At 39.2% G+C, this 19036-nt stretch overlaps 1 protein-coding gene across 4 annotated transcripts in view; it reads right to left on the bottom strand.

Moving 5' to 3' along the window:
* The window catches only part of LOC104608406 (alpha,alpha-trehalose-phosphate synthase [UDP-forming] 1), a 92782-nt gene that overhangs the window by 41331 nt on the left and 32415 nt on the right, over window positions 1–19036 (bottom strand). The gene's annotated exons all lie outside the window — the stretch shown is intronic.

Genomic DNA, 19036 nt, shown 5'->3' with positions numbered 1-19036 from the left:
AAAACACAAAGCACAAAATTTAACTCAGGCACACACCTGTCGTGAGGCACAAGGTGCACCAGGCGCACTAGGAGTAGACCTTTTTAAAGGGGCTACACCTAGGCCTAGGTGAGGTGCAGGCCCTAAAATGCACCTCGCTTATGTCCCTAGGCATGCCTTTTAAATCACTGTTGAGAACTATCTGCCAACCTCACTTATCCCTCCCAGAAAGTAAATGGTAAGAGCTTATAATGATTAGTAGCACTGGAATCAATAATCCAACGGGAATGAGAGGTGGTCACATGGAAAGAAAAGGCCTATGTACCTGAACTGGAAGCATAGGATGAAGAGGGAACAATAGAGGTCTCCTCCAGTTAACAAAGAGCCCTACCATATCCTTCCAACAATTGATCTTTCAAGGCATTTAGTATTTCTTCCTTTAGTGCAAAGCTTGTAGAATGATCGTAGGCTGCATTGGTGCTAGAATTACTCTCTTGATATACAGTACCAAACACAACATTATCTAAATTCTATTTCTTTCCAAGCTTCTGCTGAAATTTCTTGGAATTTCCTACAAGATCCCAACAAGTCACCTTAGTATGACAAGATCAGCCACAATCAGAGCACCACAACTTGTCTTTATCAACTTCTTAATTCTTCTCATTCACTGTAACTTTCTTACCCTCGTTGCTGCCACCCAGTCATAAGAGCCACCTACCCCTCAGGAGGATTCATAGCTATCCTCCTACTTTCCATTGATTGAACAAGGAGATACAGCTCTTGAAGAAAGGGAAGTTCTTTGCTGCCCAATATCTGAGCCCACATGATCTCATAAACATGATTCATGCCAGCAAGAAATGCAAACACATACTGCTGATTCACAAACTTCTTATAGTCCTTAGCATCCAATTTTCCTCCCACTCAATGGTTTGATAGTAGTCCAGGTCTGTGCCATTTTTAAAAGATAATAAAACTTATAAAATCATTTTTTTAGGGATTAAAAATTTAAGACCCTAACATGGAATTGTTTGGGCTTGCCTCAAGGGACTTGGTACAAAGGCAGCTTGTAGAATTAGGAATGAAAGATGTAACATCACATTAACTATTTTAAATAATGCAACTGAGAAAGAAATAAAGAAATTAAAAGTTTGACATGCTTGAATATGTTTTGTATGCTATTTTATATTTTATTTTATTTTTGCATTTTTCACTTTGAATATGTTTTATATGTTATGTTTATGTTTTTAAATTTGAGCTAATAGGATTTTCTAAAACATTTAGTTTAAAACTAAAGTTTGAACTTTTTTAATTAATACTATTCAAATATTTTCTTAATTTATTTCGATTTTTTTTTACATTTTTGCATTTTTTTAAACTTTGCACCTTGATTCAAAAAGGAGCATGCCTCGCCTTGGGCGCATAATGGTGTCTGCACTTTTTTTGTGCCTTGCACTTTTAAAACATTGAAAAACACCAAGAGAAATTTGCACCTGCCAGTCTGCCCTTAACATTGGTGTAGAAACAACCCAGCAGAAAAACAGCACCAACTATGATCAAATAGGAAGAAAAAAAAAAAACTAAATATAGCAGCAACTCAACTCCTAAAACCACCAGAAAAGAAAGAGGAAAGACTGCTTACTACTGCTGCCACAGGCCAGCAATCAAACACCTTGAAGACAAATGTTACAGTGAATACCCAAGGCTTCAACTAAGCAGCAGATCAGGGCAGATCACTAGTTGGAGTACAAACTCTTAAAAAACACATCAGAACCAGCCCAACTTCAGCCCAGAAACATGTAGTTGCAGAGACCTTTTCAAGCCAAAAAAAGCAAATATGCAACTGCTCCATTGCAATCCAAACAACTATGCAGCAAAAACAATTTGTTTGCACCTCCAGATTAAATACTCCAACTAGCAGTACTTTCTGTTCACCAAGGATACCCCTGCACTAGATTCATTAGGCCACAACCCAGATTGAAGAACCACTTCTTAGATCTGAACCACCATTAAAACAGAGAGGAAAACTCCCTCCAACACTTATTCTTCCATTCATAGTCCAAGGAGACACTCAAGAGAAAAAGAAATGGTTCTACAACCAAAAGAATAAGAATGAAGAAGAAATTCCCCCCCACCCCCCTTTCTATGGGTAGAGCTAAGAAAGTTTCTCTCTCCCCTTTTTGTTCTTGTACCCATTTTTCCCCTTCTTAATCAATGAAATAGGTTCTGTTGTTGATCAAAAAAAGAAGAGAGAAAAGAGAATCACAGAAGCCTCAAATCTCGGTCAAAAATGCTCTGGTACCATCTAGGTTGCTTTTGGAAGAGAAAGAGAAAAGACAAAGTATTGAGGCAATCTTAGTGGACTGGTGGTGCCCACTTGCACACACATTAGTGTTAGGGAAAGAAAAAGGAGGGAAAGACAAGTATATCATTGGGTACACAACAATACCAATAATGCATATAAAAGCAATCCTAACAACTTGAACTATGTCTCTTTCAAGATGGGGGATAGAGATAATATAAGGTTTTGGGAAGATGATTGGTCAGACATTTGTAGATTTTGTGATTTGTGTCCAAGAAAGGTTGAGCCAAATCCATTGCTGATTCTTATGAATTAATCCAAGGAAGAATGGTGTGGAGTCCAAAATTCAGAAGACCACTTTATGTTTGACTTTCTTAGGTAAATTTGCCTTATGGCCGGGCAAGAGTCAGTGCAAGAGGGGTAAGGTGACTTGGGATGGGATCAGTCACCATTCAATCAATTGGAAATATTCAAGGTCAGGAAGATGAGAGAAGATTGTTTAAAAACAAGATGAGAGAGGTGTGTGTTAACTCAACTGGAGGCACTCACAATCGGCTTCAGTTGCTCAGTAGAAGCTTGGTTGGAAGATTTGTCAATTCTGAACCAGATGTGGAAGATGTGTGGACTTGGGCAATGACTGAATGGCAGCCAAGTAGTTCCTTTCAGGTGAGGAGACTCGATGCATGTTTCTTTCTGTTGAGGAGACTCAGAGACTCAGTTGAGGATGAAGCTCTCGATATCCTCAGTCGTGAACAAGATCAAATACGGTGTCCAGAATTAAGGTTGGGGAGATGGAACCCCCTTGTGGGGGCTTTGAGAAACGTGGGGCTTTCAAGCTTTGTCCGGATTAACATCTTTGGTATTCCTTAACATGCCAGGAGCTATCAAATGTTCAGGGCTGTTGGGGATGCATGTGGGAGTTTCAGGGTCGTTGATTCAAGAACTAACACTAGGAAGAATCTGGTCACTGCACTATTTTAATTGAGGAGAAGGAATTCCATCTCGTTCCAGCATCCTTGTTGCTCCATTTTGGTGGAGAATCTTTTGATTTAAGACTGGTGGTAGAAGGGACTTACCCTGGTGGATGGATTGATAATATGGACTCGTGGAAAGAGGAGTGGAGTGTTTCTCTCTCATCAATTGGTTTGAATATGTTGAAGTCGAATGTGCTCTCAGCAGAGGAAGGTCTAGAAGTTGAAGAAGAGGGCATTTCTGGACTAAAAAGAGCAAATGATGATAGTGGGGTCAGTGTGATGGAGCTGATCGATTTTTGAGACATTGGGAAGGTGAAGAGGGGAGACTCGAGGAAGAGTTCAAAAGGGATAAGAGAAGTGGGGCCCACTTTAGTGGTTAATGATATCGGAGGAGGGATAGAAGACGAGAGACACGTGGTAAGACAAGAGAAAAAGGGGCTGGAGTATTATAAGGGAGATGGAAAGCCAACAACTTTGACTTTTGAGGTGTCACACGTGCTTGGAAGGGGGATGATGGTTTGATTGGGACTCACTTTCCAAAGTCTGAACCAAAAAAGGCGAGGAAGCCTTTCGGTGCATTTGGTTTGCAGGTAAACCAAAGGAGCTTAGTCACTTTCAAAAGCTCAAAGGATATTAAACATAGGAGACCGAGCAAAATTCCTTTGGTTAAGGATCCAAGGGGAAAGGAAGAATGTTAGGAATAAGCGATCTTCATGTATGATAAAAGTAAGAAGGTGAAGGTCATGGTGAAGCTTGCAGAGGGGCACACTGATCAGGATGTTATCCAAAGCCCTGGCATCAGTGATGATGCCCCTTTTGTTGCGTTCAATCTATGGTGGAAGGTGAAGCCACAACAGTGAAGGAGAATTCTGGTACGTCATCTCTGATTTCTATTCTGATGCAAAAGAAACTATGTTTAATGTTTCTAGCGAGATCCTTGAAGAAGAAGAAGAGATGGGGCTGAAGGAGAGGAAGAAGGAGAAATCAAGAGGGGTAGTTGTTGCCGAAACAGGAGAGCTTGGTGTTGGCGATGGAGGAAGTGGTGGCTTTGACGCGACCGCAGTGGCGTTCCCCAAGTTGAGAGCCATGATGCTGTTCACTGGCTATTTGAGGAGGTGGTGGTTGGAAGGTTAGGTGTGGATTTGGGTAGGAGGGGGAAGGTTGAGAAAGATCTAGGTGTAGATGAAGTGGCGACCTCCGAAAGATCTCATGGTTTTACCAGAGCAAGATACTCACATACTATTCACATCACCAAGGTCTTTTCTTAGTTGAAACTTAGATTGGTGGGGGTCAGTCCTACAAAGAACTACAAGAGGGTGTATAAGAGAAGAGGGAGTAAGATTGTTATTGTAAAATAAGAGTAAACAGAGGAAGAAGAAGAATTTGTTCTATTATTCATCAATCTCGTATGTATATATACAAGTTACAAATTCTATGTTAGGAAATAATATATTAGGAAAGAAGACTAATCAAATTCCTACAACTCTGTCCTACAATCAAGGTAAATCATATCTCCCTAGTATTTACTTCCTATTTTAGTTATACAGTCTGTAACATCATATCTCCCTAGTATTTACTTCCTATTTTAATTATATAGTCTGTAACATCTTCCTATTTTAATTATACAGTCTGTAACACTCCCCCTCAAGCTAGAGCATAGATATTAATCATGCCCAGCTTGTTACAAAGATAATTAACCCTAACCCCATTAAGAGCCTTTGTGAAGATATCTCCCAGTTGTTCTCCTGTTTTCACATAACCTGTGGAAATCAAACCTTGCTGAATCTTTTCACAAACGAAATGGCAATCAATCTCGATATGCTTAGTTCGTTCATGAAAAACAGGATTAGATGCAATGTGAAGAGTAGCTTGGTTATCACACCACAACTTGGCTGGTACTAAAGTTTTAAGACCTACTTCAGTCAGAAGCTGATATATCCACATTATTTCACACACAGACTTGGCCATAGCTCTATATTCCGATTCTGCACTCGAACGTGAGACAACATTCTGCTTCTTGCTTTTCCATGAAACTAGATTCCCTCCAACAAATACACAATAGCCTGAAGTAGACCTTCGATCTTCCTTGGATCCTGCCCAGTCAGCATCTAAAAAACATTCAATTCTAGTATGACCATGATTGCCATACAAAATTCCTCGCCCAGGTGCTCCTTTTAAGTAGCACAAAATTTGTTCTACAGCTGTCCAGTGATTAACTGTTGGAGAGGACATGTACTGACTCAGCACACTAACTGAATACTCAATATCTGAACGAGTTATAGTAAGATAATTCAACTTTCCAACCAATCTTCTATATCTCTCAGGATATTCAAATAATTCACCATCTTTTGTGAGCTACAAGTTAGGAATCATTGGAGTGCTACATGGCTTAGTTCCCAACTTTCCCGTCTCAGGCAACAAGTCAAGTACATATTTCCTTTGAGATAAGAATATTCCCTTCTTGCTTCTTATTACCTCAACACCCAAGAAGTATTTCAACATTCCCAAATCTTTGGTATGAAACTGAGTGTGGAGAAAGGATTTAAGGGATGAAATCCCTGTAGTATTACTCCCTGTAATGACAATATCATCCACATACACAACTAACAAAATGATGCCAGCAGCAGAGTGCTTGAAGAAAACAGAATGATCAGACTTACTTTTCTTCATACCAAAATTCTCGACTGCCTGACTAAACTTTCCAAACCAGGCGCGAGGACTCTGCTTCAACCCGTACAGAGACTTATGAAGATAGCAAACTTTCCCATACTCCCCCTGAGCAACAAAGCCAGGCGGTTGCTCCATATAAACTTCTTCTTGAAGATCCCCATGAAGAAAAGCATTCTTGATGTCTAACTGATGAAGGGACCAATTATAAGTAGCTGCCATAGAAATAAACAACCTGACAGAAGTAAGTTTAGCAACAGGAGAAAAGGTATCAGAATAATCCACTCCATAAGTCTGAGCATATCCTTTAGCAACAAGACAGGCTTTCAATCGGGCAATGGACCCATCAGGATTGACTTTAACTGTAAACACCCATTTACACCCAATAGCCTTCTTATTTGCAGGTAAATTTACCAAGGTCCAAGTACCATTATCCTCTAAAGCATTCATCTCCTCAATCATAGCATTACGCCATCCAGGGTGAGAAAGGGCTTCTTTAACAGTCTTAGGAACAGAGATAGAATCAAGAGATGCAATAAAAGAACAAGAAGATGATGACAAACGATTATAAGACACAAATGAAGATACTGGATAAGTACACTTACGCTTACCTTTACGAAGAGCAATAGGAAGATCATCATTAGAGACTGGTTCTGATGACGAAGGAACAGGATCAGTTGAGACTGGATCTGCCGACGAAGGAGCTGGTGCAGGACATGGATCCGGAGGGGTTGGTCACCGAGAATAAACCTGTACTGTAGGTGGCTTAGGCCTGGCAGGAGCAGATTCAATAGGATGTGAACCAGATGATGTGACAGTATAGATTAACGAATCATCATCCTCCCCCTGACTTGAATGAGGAGTAGATGGAAAGAAAGGTATATCTTCTAGGAAATTAACATCACCTGACACAAGATATCTGTGAAGAGTAGGACAATAACATCTATACCCTTTTTGAACACGAGAATACCCAAGAAAAACACACTTCAAAGAATTTGGATCTAGTTCGGTAACCTGAGGACGAACATCCCGAACAAAGCATGTACACCCAAATACCCTAGGCTCAATAGGAAACAGTGTTTTATTTGGAAACAGAACATGATAAGGAGTCTTACCCTGAAGGACAGATGAAGACATACGGTTAATCAAAAAACATGCTGTGGAAACTGCATCAACCCAGAAAGGTTTAGGAACCTTCATTTGAAATAACAAAGCTCTTACAGTTTCAAGAAGGTGTCTATTTTTCCGTTCAGCAACCCCATTTTGAGATGGTGTATCTACACAAGAAGTTTGATGAAGAATGCCATGCTGAAGCATGTAAGTTTGAAAGGATTCTGACAAGTACTCCTTAGCATTATCACTTCTCAATATTTGTATAGAAACATTAAATTGAGTTTTAATTTCAGCACAGAAAGCAGAAAAATGAGAAAACACCTCAGAACGATTTTTCATTAAATATAACCATGTCATGCGAGAGTAAGCATCAACAAAAGTAACAAAATACTTAAACCGAGTTTTGGACTCAACTGGACACGGACCCCAAACATCTAAATGGACTAATTCAAAAGGAGCATTAGCTCGTTTATTCAAGGACTCGAACTAAGGCAATGGTGTTTAGCAAACTGACAAGATTCACAATTTAATGACGACAAATTCTGAAATTGAGGACAAATTTGCTTTAACACATGGAGAGAGGGGTGGCCCAACCGACAATGTGCTTCAAAAGGGGTTACAACTCCAGAACAGGCTATGGATCATGGAACTTGTGTATCAAGGATGTAGAGACCTCCAGACTCATGTCCCTTACCAATAATCTTCTTCGTTGTAAAATCCTGAAATAAACAATAATCAGGAAAAAATGAGACACAGCAATTAAGGGTACGAGTGAGTTTGCTAACAGAAATTAAATTAAATGATAACTGAGGTAAACTAAGAACATATGACAAAGGAAGTGATGGTGTTGGACTAATTGTGCCAGACCCAATAACACAAGATGTTGACCCATCTACTAAAGTAACAGGAGAGGTAGATTTATGTGACTGAAAGGTAGAAAACAGACTTGAATTACCTGTCATATGATCTGTAGCTCCAGAATCAATGACCCATTTTGAAGAGGAGGAAACAAGACATGTATTGGGTTTACCTGACTCGACGATGGCAGTAACAGGAGTAGATTGAGGTTTCAATGATTCTTGGTACTGAGCAAATTTGGCATATTCATCTACAAATATCATAACAGACTTCTCAGAAGTATCCGTGGTGGATGCAATATGGGCTGACTGAGTTTTCTTATTCTGCAACTTCCTGCAATCCCGCTTCATATGTCCTGGCTTATGACAGTAATGACACACTATCTCTCCTAACTCCTGTCCACGAGTATTAGTATTCCTGTCATAGTTACTTGACCTACCACTACCACTCCTGTATTGTTGTCTCCCTGATTCAGATGTATTATTGCAGCTGACAAGGGCACTACTAGGCTGAAAAGGTGGAGAACATTCTGTACGAAAGACCCTACTGAAAGCATCTTGTAGAGAAGAGATCTCTGAACTGGAAAGAATCTGAGATTTAGCAGTCTCAAATTCAGAAGGTAGGCCAGCTAAAAAACTCATAACAGCCATCTTTTCTCGCTAAGCTTGTTGAACAGTCACATCAGTACTAAACGGAAGCAACATATTAAGTTCTTCATATGTTTTCTTGAAATCCATGAAATAGCTTGTAAGAGATCTATCGCCTTTGTCTGCCCTGTAAAAGGCTTTGCACACATCATAAATGCGGGAAATATTCCCCTTTCCAGAGTACAAGAACTCTAGATAGTTCATTAATTCCTTAACAAATCCACAGTGAGTAACTAAACCAACCACCTCACTTTCAATGGAGTTGCGTATCTGCAAGAACAAACGGGCATCCTCCCTCAACCAAGACTTTCTCGAGTCATCATTAGGAGGGTCATCAGTCAAATGGTTATGCATAGCAATACTCAGCAAATTATTAGAGCCATTAAGCTTATGCTCAGTTATTTTTGACATCACTGGAATAACATCCGACATAACTACTGATTTCTTGTCTGCCATAATCTCAAAATTCAAATAAACAGAATATTTTGAACACTGAAAATCAACAGAGCACACCTGTTGAAAACACCGGAATGGATATGCACATAACAAAGCACAAATATGTGCTATACAGGACGAGGCGAGCCAAAAGACAACGACCGAAAAAAATTTTCCAGAAACAAATGTGCCTCCATGTGCCGACGCGCGTGACTGTGGCAGAATCTTCAGGCGGTGCGTGAGACACACGCGCAGGGCTGCTGACTGTCGAACTTTGCAGAGACTAGATGCTCTAACTGCTCCAAGGAGGTGACCCGAAACACCCAGAAATTTTCCTCTACCTACTGTTTACTTAAAACAAAAGGGCAGGCAGAGACTAGATGCTCTGATACCATGTAAAATAAGAGTAAACAGAGGAAAAAGAAGAATTTGTTCTATTATTCATCAATCTCGTATGTACATATACAAGTTACAAATTCTATGTTAGGAAAGAATATATTAGGAAAGAAGACTAATCAAATTCCTACAAATCTGTCCTACAATCAAGGTAAATCATATCTCCCTAGTATTTACTTCCTATTTTAGTTATACAGTCTATAACATTATATCTCCCTAGTATTTACTTCCTATTTTAATTATACAGTCTATAACATCTTCCTATTTTAATTATACAGTCTGTAACAGTTATGTCAACAAGCGAAGTAGCTATTATTGAGGATTCTTGGGTTATCTCCAATCCTGGTAATCAAATGGGGACTATTCAGCATGAAGACGTTAATGAGAACGAATCTGCTTCTATTGAGAGCTCTTGATGAGAGCCTTGAAAAAAAAGGCGGAGAGACCTGGTAGTATTTCCATTGAGAATGCTGCTGAAAGAAACATAGAGATTGGCAAAAGCCTTGGTTTGTTCTTTTGGGGTGGTGAGAAGTTTTCCAGGAAAGCTTTTTAAGAGTTTGAGAGGAGGAAGAAGAAAGAAAGCTTGAAGAAAGGTGTAACTGAAGGAGGAGAGATGTGGGATAAAGATGATGATGGGCAAGAGGAAGTGTTTGATGGGGAAGATTAAGGTCCTGATTTCACTAGGTTCTATATGCTCGAAATGCAGATGGGCAAATATGGAGTTCGTTGAGGGTCTAGTCCTAGAGTTGTTTGATCTCTATATTGCTAGAGTTATGTAGTATGCTATCTTTTTGTAATAGTTGTGTCTTAGTTTGTTTTTCCTTCTCTCGGGTGATAACTTATGACCTTCCTCTTGTATTCTCTTTCTATTTTAATAATAAGTGTTTGGGTCTTTTAGCAAAGTTACAGTCGGTGGACCTACAAGTATAGAGAAGAGATGTGAGATGGTCGAAAGAAAGTAGGAATGGTTTTTTCTCAATTATGTCCTGCAAATTAGATTTGGAGAAAGCTTAGGATTTAGTGGATTGGTCATTTTTGTTGGACATTCTGAGTATTTGTGGATTCAGTGATAGATGGTGCAAGTGGGCAGTTGGATGTTTATCAAGCCATTATTCAATTCTAGTCAATGGAAGAGCGATGACCTTTTCACGCCCTCAAAGGGATCAGGCAGGGGGGACCCTTTGTCACCATTTTTGTTCACACTCATTATTGAAGCTTTAAGTAGAATAGTTACTAGGGATGATGCAAGAAATCTGGTGAGAGGCTAGAGAATAGATAGGGAGAAAGTGTCAGTTACTCATTTACAATTTGTGGATGACACAATTCTTTTTTTTATCAGCAATAAATATTGATTCATTAATTAAAAATATATGAGATTAAGTACATTCTGGTGACCCAAATGTCATCCCCAAGAGCTATAACCAAAATTACAAAGAAGCCCAATATAGATGCTTCCTTGCAGCCCCTTGTTTGGCTAAAGTATCTACCAACCCATTTTCACTTCTCCCGATCCACCTGAAATCAGCATTTATATCATTTGCTAATCTTTCCACTTCCCTAAAAATGTGTTTGAGGGTCCACGGGATATGTTTGGTACATCTTGCCCAAGATATAACAACTTTTGAGTCCCCTTCCACTTCCACTTGTTGAAAACCCAATTGCTTTGCCAACCAGAGTCCCTGCAATAAAGCTAGTAACTCTGCCTCTCTTGAATTTGTAATGCCAAGTGGCCCTGAATATAGAGCCAATATCTTGCATTCTGCATTCTTGATTGCTTCACCTATTCCTGCCACTCCCAGGTTGCCCACAGAGCTTCCATCAAAATTCAGTTTTACTTTGTTAACCTCTGATGGTTTCCACTCAACTCTTAGAATTTCCTTGTCTCTAGAGGACCGTGCTATTTCCTCCCATGCCCTTAGGATGTTAGATACCAAGAAAAGTTGAAAACCATCTAAGATTTTTATCCACAATGTAACCCTCACTTTTATGTTGTCAATGACCTCTTCCAAAGTTCTACTTTTTCCAGCAAAAATTCTGTCATTTCTTTACTCCCATACTCCCCAAGAAACAGCTGCCTTGTAGCTCTCCACATTATTCTCCCTCTCTTCTTTTGTTGCCTCAAGAAGTTAGGATTGAAAATGTCAGTCACCTCTTGGGGAGGGTCCATCCTACAACCAAAGAGAGAACAGAAAAATTCCCAAATACAAAGCACCAAGCAACAGGAGATCAATAAGTGGGAAAGGGACTCTCCACTATCTCTACAAAGAAAAAACAATTCTTTTTTGTTAAGGGAATGATATGAAGTAAGCTAGAAATTTGAAAGCTGTAATTCAACTCTTCAAACATGTGTCAAATCATAAGTTCAATTTTGACAAGAGTTGTATCGCAAGAGTTAACCTAACTAAGAGGAAGTTGGAGGAGTTTGCTATAGTGATGGGGTGTGAGATAGCATAGTGGTCAATTAAATATCTAGATCTCCCTCTTGGTCATAATCCTAGGTGTATCAACTTCTGGGACCTAGTGGTGGAGAGTTTTGCTAAGAGACTTTCCAATTAGAAAAAGAGTTACATTTCTTTAGGTGGAAGGATTACTCTAACCAGAGCTACCCTTGCTAATCCTCCAATTTATTAGTTGTCAGTCTTTAGGACCCCTAGAAGTGTGACTAGGAAATTGGAGAAGATTATGAGAGAATTTTTTGTTGGAACCTGGTGAGGGGAGAAAAGGTCACAAAATTTGTTGGGAACAAGTCAGCAAGAGCAAATCTTTAGGAGGATTGGGAACTGAAAATATTGAAAGAAGAAATTTGGCTATGTTGGGAAAATGGCTACGGAGGCTTCCTATGTAAAAGGAAAAGTTATGGGCAAAGATTGTGAAGAGTATTCACAGGCTCTTGGCAAATGGATAGGACACTAGAACATTGTCTAGGGCTTCCCAGGCTTCTCCTTGGAAAGATATCAATGCATTGTTGCCAGCTTTCTTTCCTTATATCAGGTATGAGGTTTGCAATGGGAATCATATAAAATTCTAGGAACATCTTTGGGTAAGGAACTCTCCATTGAAAGATCAATTTCCTTCTCAATATCTCTTTCAAATTTTAAGAATCAACCTATTTCCTCTTTTTCTCCTACTTTGATTTGAATTCAGGATTGGATTGGGGTTCAACATTTAGAAGGGGGTTAGGGAAGGTGATTTGAATGGGGTGACTAAACTCATAACTGTTCTTTTTGGGATTTTTGTGGACCTGTTGAATCAACATTACAAAATTTGGACTCTCCCCAACTGGCTCCTTTTCTTGATCTTCATTTTTCAAAGCATTGTCTCATTCATTGCCCATTGTTAGTCTGTCCATTCTGATTAAAGAGATTTGGTGCCATCCCATTCCTCTGAAAGTTGGGGCCTTCTTTTGGGAATTTTTTTGGGGAAAATTAATACCCATGACATGCTTCAAAGAAGGAGACCAAACATGTGCCTATCTCCATAATGGTGTGTTATGTAAAGCCAACGGTGAGACTTGCCACCACTTACTTACCTCTTCCCCTTTTGTATCTTGCATTTGGGATTGGTTTTTTTCCTTGTTTGGGTGCAGGTGGACTCCCCCGGATGATTTGCAAGGATTAATTGCTTCTTCTCCTCTTAGCTTGCCAAAAAGAGGGGCAGGACGTTGTGGAGATGCGCTAGGGATGCCATTTGTTGGGAGTTATGATTTATCAAAAAAAAAAAATTGTTGGGTGTTATGGGGAGGAAAGGAATTCTAGAATATGTGCTGAGAAACAAAGAAGCAAAGATGATAACATAGACATCATCATGATCAAGGTTGCTCATTGGGTGAGGACAACAGATCTTTTTTCTTCATTCTCAGTTGATGACATTATGCTTAATTGGAAAGAGGTGGCTAATTTTGCACCTGTGTTTACAACTTCTATAGTCAATTGGATCCCTCAAAAAAGAGGTTTCATCAAATTAAACTTTGATGGGAATTGCCTAGGCAATCCAGGTACTTCTGGAATAGGAGTTTGAAGAGACAAGGGAGAAAGGTTGGTGGCTCTATATTCAGGACCAGCTGGGACTAGCAATTCTCTTCGAGCTGAGGTATTGACAGAAGTGGAAGGGATCCAAAAAGCATCCTCTCTAAATATTAAGAAGTTGATAATTGAGGGGGGATTCAAAGTTGGTGGTTAATTGGCTGCAAAAAGAAGAACCAAGTCATTGGATATTCAATAATGAAAAAAAAAGATTAAACAGTTAATTCAGAATATGGAAGTGAAAGTTCAATGGGTGAAAAGATGTGCAAATTCACTTGCTGGTACTCTAGCCAGACAGGGGATGGGTAGATCTCATCTTTTTTGGGCACAATTGTAATTGATTTCTTGTAATTTTCTGTTTCTGGGGAGAGATAAGAGAGGTTATCTCTTGTTATTTCTTTTGATGTAATCCTTCTAATTATCAATGAAATTTTCAGTCATTGATAAAAAAAGTATTTTTATAAAGCCTTCGCAAGGAATCAGGTGGAGAAGTAGGATGTGAGGGGGGTTTAGTGGAATCCCATTTCCCCTAGGGTGGAGGCTTTTGCTTGACTAGTTGCTCTGGACAACATTCTCACCCAGGATCGCATCAAAAGTAGGGGAATTTCAATTGGCAATGAGATGCTACTTATGCTTAGCCAAGGAGAATGTGATGCATCTATGCTTCTTGATGTACATTTGGTGATATTTCTTCAGCCTTTTCAGTCTTGATCTGTGGGAACAAGATCTCCAAAAGAAATCTTTGCACAACGGCCTACATTCAGAGGGAATAGAAAAGCAAAAATTGCATGGAGTTGTGTTCCTTTTACTATTTGTTGAGAAATATGGAAGGAGAGCAACAGAAGAATTTTTTATGACTACTCAATGTGCAGAGATCAAAATGTATTCTCTAGTGGAAAATTATGGAATGGATTTTAATCTTACCTAAATTGAAGGGTTGTCAAAGGATTCTCTTGGAAATGGATTCTCATCATTTTCAGAGTTGGAGTCATTGGGTTGATCTATTGTTTTTTGTTGTTGTTGATGTAATGCTTGGTGATCTCTCATCATGGATGCACTCTTTTTTATCTCCAGATAATGTGCCAAGTTTGTTTGCTTCAACAGCATTTGTGTGACAAAAGAAAAGGGGAAGACTCATGTGGAGATGTACCAAGGCAGCAGCAAGTTGGACAATTTGGCAAGAAAGGAACCCTAGAATATTCTTGGAAAAGGAAAGAGTAAAGAAATTATAATTGAACACATCATGGTTAAGGTGGTCCATTGGTTGAAATCTTTGGAAACTTTCTCACTTGTCCCAATGGACAACTTTCCTTCGAAAATGGGAGAAGTAGCTGATTCATCAACAAAAAAAACAGTCATTAATCCTTATTGATCTCCACTGGAAAGAGGCTTCATTAAGCTTAGACCTGTTCATGGGCCGGGCCGGGCCCGGTTTTTTCTCTTCATTAACAAGATTTTTTCAGGCCCAAGCCCGAGCCCGGCCCGACCAACGGGCCTACAACTCGGGCTCGAGCCCGGCCCTCATAAAAAGCCCGAAGCCCGACCTAACAGGGGCTGAAATGCAGGGTGACTGAGTTCACTGGTGGTGCGGTTGGCACCGGTGCCTAAGTTCGCCATCGTCGATGCTTGAGTTCACTGGTTCCTGAGAATATGCAACAATGCATGAGAATGAGAACTGCGAGAGAGACAAGAGAGAGAGGAATGGTGGAGAGAGAGAGAAGATTCACCGCCGGAGAAAGGGGCGACTGAGTTCACTAGTGGCGTGGCTGGCGCTAGTGCCTGAGTTCGCCGGTTCCTGAATCCTGAGAAATATGCGAGTGCGTGCGAGTGAGAACTATGAGAGAGACGAGAGAGAGAGAGAGAAGACTCACCGCCAGAGAGAGATATGATCGATGCCTGAGTCTATCGGTGCCTGAGCTTGCCTGTCACCTCTGAGACTGAGAACAGTGGCTGCTTGCTTGGATTCGCACCGGTTATTGAGACTGAGAATGAGGAGAGAAAGATAAAAGATGAAAAGAGGGAATAGGAAAGGTTAGTCGGCTAGGGTTTACAATAAAATATAAAATGTTGGGTTAGGCCGGGCTCGGGCTCGGGCTCGGGCTTTTAGGCCCGAAGCCCATGGGCTAAAGTTCATGCGCAAGCCTGTCTGGGGGTTGGGCCGGGCCGGACCGGCCCATGAACAGGTCTAATTAAGCTCAATTTTGATGATAGTAGTATGGGGAATCCAAGAATATCAAGAATAGGTGGGGTGTTTAGGGATGGTCAGCCAAATATTTACTTTTTATTCAGGCCCAGTTGATGTGGATGATCCTATAAGGGCGAAAGTTATGGCAATGCCAAAGGGAGTGCAAAGGGCAAGGAGTTTGAATATAAGAAAATTAATCATTAAAGGAGACTCTAAGTTGGTGATAGGTTGGCTACGAAGTGAGGACTGAGGAGGCCAAGATGTGGAATTACAGAAATGAGATAAAGAAATGCAGATGGTTAACAGAAGATATACAATAGATCAAAAGGAGTCTAATACTTTGGTGGATACATTAGCCAAACAAGTGGTGGGGAGAGATCAACTGTTTTGGGCACAATTGTAAGAAAAAGTAAGGTTTGCTGGCAGAGAGATAAGACTATTTATCTCTCAATGACTGCATTATTCTATTGTAATTGTAATCTCTCTTTTCTCCATTAATAAAATTGATGGTTATTGATCTAAAAAAATCTTTATTATTTATTACTAAAAATATTCTTCAAGTGTATTATATCATTGCTACAAAGTGAAAATGGACAGAAACAAGAAATGTCATTGCTTCCTGAATATAATTTCTTCACCTGATGGTCCTGATCCCAAATTTCTCTAAATGTATCCAAAAATATCAAGTGCTACTGGTTTTGCATTTCACCAAGCTCATAGCCACTTTTTAAACCGGACATCCTCTTGCACCCACTTAGAATAAATAAAGCTAACAGATTTTGGTTCCCTAACAGTCAAGTATTTAACTTTTCCTTTATATATCAAAAAAAAGTATTTAAATCTTTCCTGTAGTTGTTAGAAATACTTCAACAGATTTTACCCATTCTGCATAATTGTGTCCATTCAACTTAACTGAAATCATCTGAATGGGTAAGAAATTTATTCTGCTTTTATGATAATTAGGAGATAACATAACATCCAACTAAGAATACATATCTATGTACTCCTTTTGCTTAATCAAACACAATAATCAATTCCAAAATTTGATATTCTACTCACACAACTATTGGCTACTCACAAACAACATCAAATCTACCAATTTAGCATATAAACAGCACTTACTAACCTTTCCATGAAAAATCATATATCCCGAAAAACTCAACACTGCATTCTTCAATCATAGATCGTAAAGTCAACCCAATACAATAAGTAATCACCACTTTTCTCACTTCACAATCTGCATAGGATTCTTCTTTTAACTCACAACCAGCACGGTATACACCACACTCAATCACCTCAGTCCCTCTTTGTCTGAACAAGTTTAGAAATTTTTTCAGTTCAGTATCACCTCCCTTGGGAGAAGAAAAACAAACATCAAGAGAAAAAGTGAGAAGAAACCAAATATGATCACTCTTCAATATTTCTCCAGAGAAGAGAAAGAAAGATTTGAGATAAGAGAGGAGAAAATAGAATGCTCTAATCAGACTGATAGTCTTGCTCTAATACCATGAACGAGGTCTGATTAGTGCAACCTAAACAAGAAAGTTAGAACAGAGAAGAGAAGAGAAGACAGTCATGTAGGTAGGAGAGAAGGAGGACTGCTGATTGGAGAGAAAAATCCACTCTCCCAATTGAACAGACTTATACATATTCTATTTTTAAAATATAATGAGATTACAACTATACCCCTATTTAAGTAATAATACAGCATCGACTAAACTCCCCACTTAAATAATAAAATCAAACAGAGCATTGTACCTCCTACAGAAAACAGTCCCAGATGTGAATAGGAAACAGAAATAATAATCCCCAATTCCCAACAAGTATCATTTTTATTGCATATTTTCAATCTATATTAGCTTCTTGATTGGATAGCATCACTGCCACATGGACTCTTCTACATGGATGCCGTGTCTGTTGTCAGACACGGGTCAGAGTCCAATACTCCACAGATTCTTGAGGACACTTCCACATAGCATTTTCTTTCTACCTCCAAGCTTAGATTTTTAATATAAAAAACTTCCCACCTTATCTGACATAAATGAATGGCTAATGTACAAGATGAACTATTTTGGACCCCCTCTTTATATATATATATATATATGTGTGTGTGTGTGTGTGTGTGTGTGTATGTATATGTATATATATATATATGTATGTATGTATGTATATATGGGAAAATCCATGATGTGGGAAAGACATGGTACCAAAAGAGTTTTGACCAATCAAAACCCACCCATGAATTTTGATAAAGAACACCTGATTGGCTACCACGTTTATGATTCCAATTGATTGATCAGACGTTTTTCCGATATCATATCTTTTCATATCATAGTCGAACCCTATATATAAATATATATATACTATTTTAATAGTATTTTTTTTCCATTGACATGTCCACAGGTCCATGTTTTCTATTATTGCCAAGTCAGACTCTTGGATATGTGTTGGATTCCAACTCCCATGTACATGTCCATGCAATATTGATAGTGTTAAATATCTTAAATTTAGAACCTACCTTTTTTTTCTGGTAGCCAGTGCCTAGCCATCAACAAGTCCTTGTGTCAAGTCTATCAACTAGAGAGGCCAAAACGACTAGTCATCGTTTAACTGCATTGATAACACTTGAATAGAAATAAAATACACCATATAATATGGTGCCTGATTTAACCTTCTGCTTGCCTAAGTAGGCACCAAAATTGTATACCTAAAAAGCATGATAAGAAGCACACCCTGGATAACATCTTGTCACCTAGGCATTGTTTCAGTGCCCACCTAGGCATCACCTTAACAACTATGTTTGTAAGCAAGGAAAAAAGTTTTTAAATAGAAATGACTTCTTGTGTGGAAAGATGGGAAAGATTAGAATTCCAAGATAAAAGTAAAATTCCGTAGTTTGTTTATCCAAGTGTGAGGTTTCTTCTCTTAGAAGTCATGCCTCTTCTAAATTCTACATTTGTGACAAGGAGCTTCTCATTTAGTTAGGTCCTTAACGAGAGCATTAATGAGCAGAGATTCCTATCATCAGGTAAAAAGGGAAAAATTACCCAATGTTGATCCTGAATTCTGGGTCTTGGGAAGGGTAAACTGGATATGGACATAACTTCTGGCATTCTTTGCATAAAGTGACTGCCATCAAACTCAAACCCACATTCTCATGCAGGCCAGTCCCAACATTCCTCTCATTGGGTGACCCAATTGATGGGTTGAAGGTGTTCCCATCCTTTAAAATGAATGAGTTTCCATGTATCATATCTTTGTTTTCTCTGCCTTTTGTGTATCTTCTTTGCAATTTTGAAATGCATCATCTTATTTCATTCCCACTGCCATCCCCAGTATACAGGTTATATGTATTGGTTTTAGAAGAAAAGGAGAAAGAAATTTAGATTAAGCTCATGGAAGACCTTGCTGGATGAGGTGCTCTCGACATTTAGAAGCACCTGGTACCAACTCTGAGAATC

The sequence above is a fragment of the Nelumbo nucifera genome, chromosome 6 (assembly GCF_055504915.1).
Source record: "Nelumbo nucifera cultivar China Antique chromosome 6, China Antique-T2T, whole genome shotgun sequence".
Lineage (NCBI taxonomy): Eukaryota > Viridiplantae > Streptophyta > Magnoliopsida > Proteales > Nelumbonaceae > Nelumbo > Nelumbo nucifera.
This window is presented reverse-complemented; position numbering and strand designations above follow the sequence as displayed.